At 32.9% G+C, this 13,734-nt stretch overlaps 1 non-coding gene across 1 annotated transcript; it reads right to left on the reverse strand.

Annotated features, from left to right (window-relative positions):
• Positions 1-10,159: 10,159 nt before the first annotated feature.
• On the reverse strand, positions 10,160-10,231 carry TRNAW-CCA. Its single transcript has one exon. It is a non-coding gene; the product is annotated as a tRNA-Trp (tRNA).
• Between the last annotated feature and the right edge of the window lie 3,503 nt (positions 10,232-13,734).

Raw genomic sequence — 13,734 nt, forward strand, 5'->3', positions numbered from 1 at the left:
ACGATTAATGAGAAAAATAGAAGTGGAGAGGACTTCCACCCAAAAGCATTTAGGCACTCCATTGTGAAGCATCATAGTGAGGCCTAATTCACGAATATAACGATGAAAACATTCAGTAAAACCATTTTGTTAAGGTGTTTGTGAACAATAAATTTGATGAACAATTCCTTGTTCATTCAAGTAGTGTTTGTAGGTGGTATTGAAAAATTCTCCGCCACCATCCGATTGAAAATTGTTTTTTTTTTTTTTTAAATTGCCAATCCATGTAGTTTACAAAAAAATGAAAGTGCGTAAGAAATTCAGACTTGAGTTTTAAAGGAACGAACCATATAAAATGACTAAATTCATCAACAAAATATGCATAGTATGAAAACTTATTGACGGAATTAACTAGGGCTGGCCCTCAAAGATCACAATGTATTTTTTCTAATAAACCATAATGTTTTTAAGAAGTGCAAGAAAAATGCAATTTATTGAATTTTCCAAGTTGACAACTTTCACAAATTGGAAAATCCATTTGTTTGCCAATAATACTAATGAAACTTTTGGAGGATAGAGCTTGGACAACAGCAGCATGCGGATGCCCCAATCTTTGGTGCCAGACCTTTTTATTTGCAACTTGAAACCAAATAGTATATAGATTACCCTTCTTGGTTCCTCTCAATAGGATGTTGTTTGTTATTCTGTCCTTTATTGTAATACCAGGATAATAAATAAAATAAAATAAAAACACAAATTTAGAGAATGATTAGAGGTTAATTGTCTGACAAATAATAAATTTTTTCCCAGATCAGGTACTAACAAAATATTATCGAGCGTAAAAGGTTTAGAGTTACTCCTAAGTGTAGTTTCACCGATATGTGTTATAGCTAGAAGTGTGCCATCACCAAGCATATCTTTATTAGGACAATGGTAAGGACGTAAGTTGTTAAGCATACCTGGATGGGAGGTCATGTGGGCTAGCTCCAATATCAGTAGTCTATTCAGTGTCTAGGTCATCGGTTTCAACTGTGAAGGCAGTAAGACCTTGAGGAACATCATATGGTCGGTAGCTGAGGTTGAATTTATTCCAACACTTGAGAGCATCATAGCCCCGTTTGCTGGAGGGTGATGTAGAAGTGGAATTGGCTGAAACTTGGCGATTATGTTGGGTGAAATCCTTTACCTTTAGAGAAGAATGAATTATTATGGGGACTAACTTGTCCAAGAGGTTGAGGAAAATTGGTAGTTTTATAGGTTGTTTTGCCAAAAAAGACTGAAAAACTATTGTTGTTTAAGGAATGAAAGTTGACACGAGTTTCATAACTTTGTAATAAGAGAATTATCTTACCAAATGATGGCATAGGGGGTTTTAACATGGCAGTGGTAAAAGGTTTGTACTTAGATCCGAGATTATTGAGAAGAGAAAAGACCTTGGTTTTATCTTGTACTGAACATCCAATTGCTGCAAGGCTATCACAAATACTTTTGAACTATCTGAGATAGTCATTCAGTGGGGTGGCGAGATCTTTACAGAGATATGTTAATTGTTGTTTAAGTTGAAACTCAAGCTCCTGTGAAGCTTGAGCATAAGCATCCTTGAGTGTTGTCCAGACTTGAGCAAAGGTCTCAAGTATAATAACCAAGCCAAGAGCTTCTTCTGTAAGGGAAGCCGATCATCCAATCTCGTAGGAGATGGTTAGCCTTTTTCCATTGCCCATATTTTGGGTTCAATATAAGTTGTCCATCATTAGATCCTTCAAGACTAAAGATATATCCATTTGGCATTAAGTTGTACCCATAAGAGGTCCAACGAGTTCTTAGCTCTTGGCCAAGTCTAGGATTTGTTCACGCCACAATGGGTAGTTATCATGCTTCAGTTGAAGTGTGACAAAATTGCCTACATTAATTGTTGCATATGCCATCAGAAAGTTGAGACTCTGAGAGTAAACATTGGCTACACTAAAGAAATGTTATGCGTGATAATGGGTTTATCAAGGAAGCAAGCGTAAAATGGGTGGGCAAAAGAGATTAACAAGTGGGTATGTGTTGCTAGACTTGGCTTTGCGTTACTTTATGTTGTACATGCATAAAAATGGTCAAAAGAGCAACACCGAATGATGGGTTAGAAGAGAAAATATTACTGACAAGATGTTTAACAGCTTACTCAAGAGAGATGGCATTGGCTAATTTGCTGGCTCTGATACCATAAAGAATAAATGAAATTTTGCTTTATTGAAAATGATGCTTCCTTAATTATAACGAGTATATGAGAAGAGATATATATACAAGTCTGTGAATGATAAAAAAGGAAAAATCATAACGTTTGTAGATATAAGAGTTTGATTAGGACTAAGTGACTAAAATGATAAGTTTGGATATGACTAGGTGACTAAGATGATAGACTTCATATTTTGCTGGGTTATGTAATTTGGATTAATGTAAAACACTTTGAATTTATCTAAATTTGTTTTGATCTTAGCTATAGGTTGTTAGGAAGTATTTTAGATAAGTTAAAAGTGTAGAAGTCCAATTCCAAGAGATAGATCTTATCCATAAAAGAGTTTGAATGTGAAACTGCCAATGCTGAGAATATAAGTATCAAGTGTTAGCAAGCCGTCAGTTGAATCCATCAGCAGATTTTCACAGTGAATGGGAAACTGTTTCCAGAAATCTATTTAAATTGTCCTACTAGTTAGGATTTGGAGAGATTCACTTTTGGAAAATTGTTTTAGAGTACTTTCCAGTGCATATTTTAGTGAGAAAATTTCTTAGAGAATTTTCATATTGTTTCTCTCAAAGAGTGTGATTGTTGATCAAGGATTGAGATAGCATGATCATGACTCAGTCACTTGAGTTCCAAGAGAAAAGCCAATATTTGAAGATCGTCAGAGGTTCTGGCTGCTACTGCAGTAAAGACAAAGAGTCATTTGTCGTGTTAAGTAAGAGAGTCAATTGACAAAAATTTTGTAATTAAGACTTATACTTGATTTTCAAATAATAAAGTTGATTTTTCTGGATTTGGCTGCCCAATAGGATTTTATCTTTAAAGAGTTTTCCTTCATTATCAATCTTACTGTTATGCAATTGATTTACTTTTTGTTAATTTTTTTATTATATAATTGAATGATTAAAGACTAACCAATTTGTTAAGTGAATTGGTAGATCTTTGTATTATGATATAAAGACATTTGGATAATTTCAATTGGCATTAGATCGTGGTTCACTCATCCGAGTTTGATTCGTGTCCTTGTAGATCATGTCGTCATTGTTATATGCCCTGCCACACTTTGATGGGAAAAACTATGCTTATTGGAAAGTTCATATGCAGGCTTTCCTCAAGTCTTTAGATAAACGTGTGTGGTATGCAGTTGAATGATGATAGATTAAGCTCGAGACAACTCTTGATGTTTGGACTAGAGATGAGATCAACAACTGCAACTAGAATAGCAAAGGACTTAACGTTATTTTCATGGATGCATTTCTAGATAAATTTAAAAGAATCTCAATGTGTGAGATTATCAAAGAAGCGTAGGGTATTTCGGAGGTTACACATGAAGGCAAAAGAATTGTAAAGAATTCGAAATTGCAGGTACTAACCTCAAAATTTGAAAAGATTAAAATGCTAGAAGATGAAAGTTTTAATGATTTTTATGGTAAACTTAATGATATTGTGAATTCCAAGTTTAATCTCGGCGAGAATGTGAAAAATTCAAGGGTCGTGAGAAAAATTTTAAGGTCATTGCCTAAAAGATTTCGCTAAAAAGTTACAGCCATTGAGGAAAATAAGAACTTAAAGGCTATTAAGGTTGAAGAACTAGTCAGTTCTTTGCAAACATATAATCACTTCCTCAAACAAGAAAAGGTAAGTCCATTGCATTAAAGACTGTGAAAGAAGATCTAGATGATTTTCTGATAAAAAAAATCTAAACGATGAGGATATAGATGTCATTGAAAGGAAATTCAGAAACTTCTTGTTTAACAAGAAAACTAGTAGAAAACAAAAACGAGATAAGAAATTTTCTGCAAAGAAAAGTAATAAAAAAATGAAATAAAGAAAAATTTGAGAAAAATGAAAAAGTATAGTATCATGAGTGCTCCGATTATGGTCACATTAGAGTGGAGTGCCCAAATTTTAAGAAAAATAAGGGAAAAACACTAAATGTCACACTTAGTTATAGTTCAAAATCTGAAACTTCTAGTTCATCGTCTTATGATGAAAATTCTTTTATAGTTGTTACCATTGTTGTTGATATTTTTTCTGAAATTGTGCTGACAAAATATGAAAGTGAATTTGATGATAGTGACGCGGATATAACTTTTGTTGTAAGGGTAGGTTCCGACTCTGATGGAGTCAGAATGCCTACCTCCGACCTTCAACTCCGACTGGGATCAGAGGTCAAAACCCCCTCCAACTCTGACTCTGAATCCGACTCCAATTAAAATTGGAGTTCGGAGCTCCGATCGGAGTAGAAAATGGACTTGACAGAATAATCTGTGTGATGTTCGCTCAAGTGTGACTCGAAAGAAAGCTTGAAAGAAACAATCTGTGTGACATTCGCTTGAGCCACACTCGAGCAAACGTCACCTAGAACAAAAAATCAATTTTTACAAAAAAATCAAAATTCGAAGTCGGAGTTACTCGGAGTAACTTCGACTTCGACTCCGAATTCCACAAACTCTAACTCCATCGGAGTTAGAGCCTTGTCAAAACTTGGATAGAGTTCAAAGCTCGAAAATTTTGTCATCCCCTATCTTGTTGATGCTGACCATGAGCTAAGCATAGAAGATGCGTATAATGATTTATGTGAGAAGTGGTCAAGCTGAAAAAGCATAACAAGAAGTTGTACAACAAACTCATAGCAGTGGATAATAAAAAGAACAATCTTTTGGAGGCACTGAAAATTTTTGAGGTTGATATCTTGAGATTGAAGACTCAAATGATGCATTAGACAAAAATTTGAAGAGTTCTCAAGAGTGTCAACAAAAATCAGCAATTCAGAAATTGGATGAAATGTTAATTATTTAAAAGTCCAGTTGTGATCGTATTGGATTGGGGTACGCAACTTTCTAAGACAAAGATCCTCAAGCCTTATCATCTCCTGCCATTACCTTTAAAAGTATTGTTTTTGTCAAAGGAAGCCAAGTTGTAAATACTCTAAGAGAAGCCACGTCAACGTCAAATCATCTTGAAAAGCCACATGAAACATTAACCTCAAAAAAGCTGAACCAATGTATGTTTGGATGTAAGTTTGTACCTATTTGCTATCATTGTGGTATTTTTGGTCATATAATGTCATATTACTTTAATTTGAATAAAGTGCAGAAAAATAGAGGAGAGAGAAAATCAAAGAAGAATGCAAAAACTCTTGAAAATCAAGTCCAATAGTTAAGTCATCAAATAACCTCCATAAGCCTAAAGTTAGGTGAACTATCTGAATTTTATTTTTACAAAAAAGAAAAGATCATAAAAAATGATGATGATGAAAAGAACTGCTCAAAACTTAAAGCAAAATTGGTGGTAAAATAAGATGGTGAGTGGACCTTGCCAAGAAAAAAAGCCATTGATGTGTGTGACATTAGGTGATAGGCACACTTGCATTTTTTTCCCTACACATCATTAGTCTAGGACATGCATTTCACATATTTTTGTTTTTCTTCATTGTTTTGAAAAAAACAAAAGGTTTTTTTTTTCTTCTTTATTTATTTTTCAATTTTAGTTTTGTTGAGTTAGGCAAAGATCATACTTAGTGTGCCCAGTTTTGAGTACTCGCTTCTTCACACTTCCTATACTTGGATATGGAACATCTCTCTATTTTGTTTTTCGTAGCCTACAATGTAAGTGTAGACTCCATGGCTCATTTTGCCAAAGTCAAATTCTAATGCACTGTGAGGAACTTATTTTTCACATTTTATTCATTATGTATGTTCCTTAAAGTTTCATAGATGTTGTCCAAATGGGGAGTATATACTTTAAATTGACTAATACTAGTTGAATCTAGTACTAAAAGTCAAAAGGTCTAGCCGGACATAAATGTTTGATCCATATAGAAAAAGTCAGTGTTTCTTCATTGCAGAAAAAGACAAACACTTTAAACAAATTTTGTCTATTAAGTCCTTATAGAAAAAATCGTTGCTTAATTTATTGCAGAAAAAAATGAACAATAAAATGGAAATATCATGGGTTGTGCAACCTTGTGTTGGGAGGAGATACGTACTCTTTCAAGTATCTAGGTCTTAGCATAAAATTTGACTTTTGAGGTCAAATGTAATATATTTGAAAGTATCTATGTGAAAAAAAAGAGGTCAAAATAAATATATAAATATATAATTATTTTATGGTGGTAGTAACTTGCCTCACTCAGACACCCACATAGACGTTGGCCATGATAAATTTGTGGTGTGTCATCACTTTTTTTTTTCTTTACTCTTTATTTCAAATAAGAGAGTATGAACCTTTTTTAAGGTTGGTTGTGTGATTTGTATATTGTGCTTGCACACTTGATGCATTTAGGCAAGTGATTTGGCTTCAAGAGAATTAAGTTGCTTAAAAATTTTTTTGAGGGTGTTGGTCAACCTTATGTTATTTTATTTATTTTTTGTTTTTGTGATTGTTTTTTATTTCTCACGTTTTTAGCATTTGGACATTTTCTACTTCTGCATAAAATTTCTTTTGACCCTTATATATATGGGGTCTATGAGTTTTTACTGAAGTATGTTTTTTATTTGGAAGTCTAAGTCCCAATGTGACTCTAAGTCTTACTGTGGTAAATGACTTAGTCATTTAAGAGGGACTTCTAGGCACGTTGACACACTCGTGCCTGATATTTCTTAAGACCCATATCCTCCATGGTTTCACATTACCCCCACACTTCACACCTCTCATGTCTCTAAGTTCCTTAGCCGAACACTATATTGCACGCCTCTCATGCTCTTGAGTTGGCTGTGTTCAAAATTGAGAAGACCTCATCATCTACTCAAGTCCTCATCATCTACTCAAGTCTTAGTCACGGTAAGTACTCCATTGTATTATCTTCTCTCGTCCTTTATAGTTCTAGGGTACAACGTACTCCTATTTTGGATTGTTGGTTTTTGGTGTGATTTGAAACTTGAATTTTTGTGTTTGGGCTGTGTTTCGTGCATGTTGTGATTTGGTTATACATTCTTAATGTATTTAGGAAGGATTTTTGGTGAGTTAGTGTATTATACAATTTGGTTTTCATGAGTTGCCCACCAAGTGTTTGGTTTTAACCAAATTTTCTCATGCATTTGTCAATTTCTTTACATGCATTCATGTTCATTCATCATTTTACTCTCATTGCATTGTAGAGTTGAGATTCTTCATGGTTGTAGGAGGGACTTCTCAAGAGTTTTAATATCATATTCCCACACGGTAGTCATTGGTCTGATTTTAATAACGAGAAGGTTTACGCCTTGTCAGATTAGTGACAAAAAGAGAGAGCTAGAGGAGCATTGGAGGAGCAGATTAATTTTTTGGTATTTTGAAATTTATGAGGAGTTGGAGTAAGTGTGTTGTTGAGGGAGGAGTTGAATGAATTTTTTGTTATTCTGTTTAAGATAGTTTAATATTGAGTGAGAGAACTAAATTGTGGTTTGCAAAATCACTTTAGAAACTTTTACTTGATGGTTGATTTCATTTAAGTTTGTTTTTGCTGGACATAATTTTGATATTGGACTAGAAAATGTTTAGACTTTGAATTAGATTTTAAATCTTGTGAATTTTGATAGTATTAATCTTAGTCACTGTTCTATGTCAGTATTTTTTATTCTTGATTATTCGTTTGGAACTTCTATTCGGTTTCTCGGTTTGCTGGTTGTGTTTTGACAAATCTATATTACATTCATCAAAGTTGATTTTGTTACCAATCTGTTAAAGGGGGAGATTGTAGATGCAAGAGTTTAGCTAGGACTAAGTGCCTAAGATGAGAAGTTTGGATATGACTATGTGACTAAGATGATAGACTTCATCTAATATTGAGTTTTGTAATTTGGATGAATGTAAAACACTTTGAGTTTATCTAAATTTATTTTGATCTTATCTAGAGATTGTTAGAAAGTGTTTTAGATAAGTCAAAAGTGTAGAAGTTGAGTTCTAAGAGTAGATCTTATCCAGATAAGAGTTTGAATGTGAAACTGTCAATACTGAGAAGATAAGTATCATGTGCTAGCAAGCCGTTAGTAGAATCCGTCAGCAGAGTTTCATTGTGAATTGGAAACTGCTTCCAGAAATCTATTTAAATTGTCCTACTAGTTAGGATCTGCACAGATTTAATTCTAGAGAATTTTTTAAAGCACTTTCTAGTATATATTTTGGTGAGAAAATTTCTTGAAGAATTTTCATATTATTTCTTTCAAAGAGTGTGATCGTTGATCAAGATTGGGATAGTGTGATTGTGATTCAACTATTGGAATTTTAGGAGAAAAGTCAATATTTGAAGATCCTCAGAAGTTTTGGCTGCTACTGCAGAAGAAACAAACGGGTCGTTTATCGTGTCAAGTAAGAGATTCAATTGACAAAGGTTTTATAATTAAGACTTACTTGTACTTGATTTTCAAATAATAAAATTGACTTTTCTGAGTTTAGCTACCCCGTAGGGTTTTACTTCTAAAGAATTCTTTAAAGGGTTTTCCTTCGTTACCAATCTTGGTGTTATGAAATTGATTTATTTTATGTTAATGTTTTTTTGTTATATAATTGCATGATTGACGACTAACCAGTTTGTTGAGTGAATTGATAGATCTTTGTGTTATGATACAAGAACATTTGGATAATTTCAACGTTCAAAAAGAGATATTACAGAGTTGCTATGTTGGAAAGATTTGCTGAGTATTTATTAATGATTTGCAGCAGCTTGACCATTAGTATTTTTTAATGTCGTAATTGCCGTCATCGGGTTCTTTTGAACTTGTATTATCAATAGTGTATCTATTGTTGGCATCGTACAATAAAAGAGTGTGTTTATATATATATATATATATATATATATATATATATATGAAAAATGATAATATGCTCTATGGGTTTGTCCCTCATTTTGACTGTTCATGTATTTAATTTTTTTACATAATGATTGAAGAAATGATTTTTAGTGTATTGATGTATTTTTTATTTTTAAAATATATTTAAAAATGTTTAAAAAATGTAAAAAAATAATAATAATAAATTGTAAAATTATTAGTAGTAGGCACACTAGCATCACTCTCTCTCTCTCTCTCTATATATATATATATATATATATATATTGATGGAAAGACGTGAATTAAATAAGATAGAATTATCAATTATGGGGCATGCAATAGTACTCGTACTCGCAGCCGCAGCTCCTAATTCCCTTCCATAATCTCGTATGCAAGAGGCCAGCAAGAAAGAATTAGCTTTTGGCTGCTCTTACGGTTAAGGATAGGAAAAGAATGAAGGGCTATATCCTTCTTTATCGATCGTGAGTCTCGTAGGCAAGGGGCAAGAAGCTTTTAGCTGCATGTATGCATGCCCTCACAATAATGGTTGAGGACTCTGTTTTCATGGTCTACTTTTGTCCCAAAAAAATATGTACATACATTATACATGTACTGGAACATGATCAAGAGCTAGTTTTATCCCTGTGGTAATCTCTGAAAGTAAGCTAGTTTTGCAGTACTTTTGTTGAGAGTGCCGGTAAATAGGGTGGCTCTGCGGCCACAGCTAGAGCTCTCGGTTTTATTTTTTTTATATGTATTTTTTTAATATTTTTTATTATTTATTTTAAAAAAATTTATTATATCATTAAAAAATATTGACCTAATCATTAACTAAAAAAAGCAACGGTAGATTCAGCGGGAGTTATCAGTGAGATGAGTAGCTTTTTCCCAGTAAATAACACAAAAGCTAGACCTAGTGTTCTGGAAACTACAGGTAGCTAGAGAGAGGATTTAACCTTCCATCACGTAGGCATGCATGCATGCAAGGGGCCGGCGGCCCGGCAAGAAGCTTTTAGCTTAGCTGCTCTCTCTCTCTCTCTCTCTCTCTCTCTCTCTCTCTCTATATATATATGTATACACACATGTATGTATGGACATCAAAAGCAAAAGGTCCGTCACTGGTTGAAACGTGAAAGCAGAGGGAGCGCCAATAACGGAAGCCTGTGAAAGCAAAAAATATAACCAGGGGGTGAGTGGGGATTGAACCCGACGTGAATCGAACACGCAACCTTCTGATCTGGAGTCAGACGCGCTACCATTGCGCCACGGATCCCTCTTGGTATGTCTAGTTTATAATTTTATAAGTACTTGTTTCTCCATGGGCAGGCCAAGAACGAAAGAAAAATTAATAATATTACGAGGTTTATATTAGTAATATTATGAGTAATGTTACATATAATTATGGACTATGCAAATGTTATGTAGTCATTTTAAAAAATAATGAGATACACTCTTAAAAAATTATTATTATTTCATATATGTCTCATATTTATTTTTTTTTTAAAATGATTGTATAGTACTTACGTATTCACGACTGTAACTATAATTTATCTAATATTAAGATCTAATGCACTCCAGATGATCAGCACTGGTGTCACTGTTGTGCAGGTCACTCTTGTTATATTTTTCAGTGTCTGAGGCATAGAACATTAATACATTTTATTATGACTTCTTTTGAAGTCGGGCATTACTCATAAATTTCCTTTTTTTTTTATTATTTTTATTTATTGTAGTATTTGGGCAAAAAAAGTCCGGGCAAATAATTTCTTGCAAATACACGTCAAGTAATCTGAGAGAATTCATTTTCAAGCATTGGGGATTATATAGCTGTGCATGATGAGGGTTTATGTAACCTTGTCCCAACTAATTATTAGACACATATAGACCCCCTTATCTCATTACATTAAACAATGGAAAATGAAACGCATATAAGTCTTTTCACAACTCCTTATATAATTTTATTTTAAAATGATGAGTATTTTTATAAAGTAACTTATAAAAAAAAATATCATCTTCTCGAAATATCCTCAATTTAAAATATGATTGTATAAAGAATTTAAAATGAGTCGTACATGTATCATTACTCATAACTAATTAGCTATAAACATTGGTTTAAACTGATCATAGATATTGCTTAGGTGCAATTCGTTTCATACTTTTGTATATGAAACGCAAAGTAATTCAACATGTAGATTGAATTTAGACAACTTTAATTATTTGGTGGTGAATTTGCAAGCGAATAGAAAATTAGAGGGTAAAGTGTTTGTTTATTTATTTATTTATTTTAAGCATTAAGCTGTGAGTTTGTTGTGAACTTGTGATTCGTTCGAGAACAAAAGCCCACTTTCGCTTTTCCGAAAAAAAAAAACAAAAGCCCACTTTCTTATATTTTTCGATTAGCGTCCATATATAGCCCCAATAGCATGAACGGGCAGGCAATCTGAGGTGGCTCGAGTCCCATGCCATACTGGGCCCTGGCTTAGGTCGACAAAAAGGGTTCGGCTCCATTTCGGGAGAGACGAAAAGCTATCAAGATGATCATCATAATATTTTGAAGAAAGAAAATTTTATACACTATATTATCATCTCATTTTTATCTTATTAAATAGATGTGACATATTTATCATTATTAAATAATTATTTATTGTATGTTTTTTTATCATCTAATGATGATTAATGTGCTACATACTATTTAGTATGATCAAAATAGGATAAGAGTGTGGTGTATAATATTACTCAGGAAGAAATGTTATGCATCAGTCACTATTTACTTTCACACCCCACACTTATAATTTTTTCATAAGATATAAGATATTTTTTGTAAGGTGTAAGGTATGAGATAGTAAATAGTGACTTACAAAAAATTTTTTTCTAATACTTTATGTTATCTTAGTTTATATTGAACCAGCAACAGATAAACATGAGACCAAGTCAAACACTCCTGAAGATAATACCTCTGCAGATCAAACTCAACAAGATTCAGTTATCAACTCAAAACCAAAGGATAAAGATAAAATCACCAAGCATCATTTACGGATCATTTTAGTTGTAACAATTGGATAATATTTTGTATATATCTGCTTTAACAAATATTTTTTAATATTCATCTATAAATACATCCCAAGGTCCCACAGTTGAGTGAGGAAGCCAGTTTTCATAAATCTAGCAGTTTAAATAGTTTGTTTTTCCTTTCAGATTAATTTTTTCCAAAAAAAAAAAAGAAAGAAAGAAAAATCTTGATTTTTTCTATGGGAATTTTACGAAAAATTATCAACTTTTTGCAGGAAAATCGACAATATTTTTTTCCCTAAAACTCACGTCCATATATAGAACTTTATGAAACTAAATCATTTAAAAAAAAATTATTAATGACTGTAGGATGCACAAGGGTGCTTGTAAATATATATAAAGAACAAAAAAGAGAGAAAAAAAAAACTTACATGACATGATGAAAGAGGGACTTGCATGCGTACCAGGCACTTGCAATTTGCTCTTCATGTATGCCTAGAAACTAATGCAAGTTTCCTTTATAAAATCATTGCACATACATACATATATGCAAGTTTCCTTTATATACTATTATTCACTTGATTACCTTTAAAGGATCAATCTTGATTCTTGACCTACAAAATGAGTTGAAAGAGACAGGTTAGTTGGAGATGTTTGAGTAGTAGTGTGAGTTGGGCAAGGCTCATGGTCAGGATCAAATAACTCGTCATTTATCAAAATTTCATACAATATTGGTAGCAATAGCTAGGCATCTCATGATCTGCAGATTCTCCACGAGCCTAATGCACCATATATAATATATATTTATATATATACATAGAGAAATTTTATTTGCAGTCTCCACTTGGAGACTGTATGTGCATATCCTTTATTAAATGAGAAAAAATATCATTTTAATAGGGATATTTTTGTAATTTTAAAAAATTTTAAAGATAAAATTATTTAAGCTTGCATTGCAGTCTTCAAATGAAGATTATACGTAGCATTGCTCATATACATATGACCAGATAGCAATTAAGCAAACCCATTATTATATATATTTTGTTGAGATATGGCATAATATTGTAAATCCCACTAACGAAACATGCATATATGGGTGAGGTAATAATGCCTCAAATCCTAAACCGAATATATACACACAAAAGTTTTAGATCAAAATCCTAATCATGAAAAAGGACTTCTAGCAAGGATTCCCTTTATATATCACATCCATCGGCATCTAATGCCCACCTACAAGCACTAGCACTACAGTTTTTACATTACTATGAATATTTTAGTTGATGGTTTCATGTGGGGAGGAGAAAGGGGCTAAATGGCACTGGCCTCTCGCTTTCTCTCTATGTATATATTAACGTGGGGTAATTATATTATATATAGTTTTGGAGTCTGTAGTCCCTGTATACTCTTTTTTTTAAAAAAAAAAAATGAGGGTCACCATTAAAAAAATAACATTTTTATGTGGGTCTCAGACTCTCAATTTATCAAATTTTTTCAAATGAATACGTAGAGATTACACACTTCAAAATTATAAATATCATTTCTCATTAACGTGGGATGAAATCCGGTTGTTGCTAGCTACCTTGTTGAACCAAAAGGCAAAAAGCAAAACAATCCATCTTCTTGCCTTTCACCATCAATATTTTTAGTCAAAGAGGCCAAGTTAATGGGATTATAGCTAGAGCTTGCATAGACCCCATACATATGGACTCAAAAGATATGCTCATTGGTCTTCATAAAAGGATATGATAATTGGTTGACCCTTTTTCA

Source organism: Juglans microcarpa x Juglans regia, chromosome 3S (assembly GCF_004785595.1).
Source record: "Juglans microcarpa x Juglans regia isolate MS1-56 chromosome 3S, Jm3101_v1.0, whole genome shotgun sequence".
NCBI classification, from domain to species: Eukaryota; Viridiplantae; Streptophyta; class Magnoliopsida; order Fagales; family Juglandaceae; genus Juglans; species Juglans microcarpa x Juglans regia.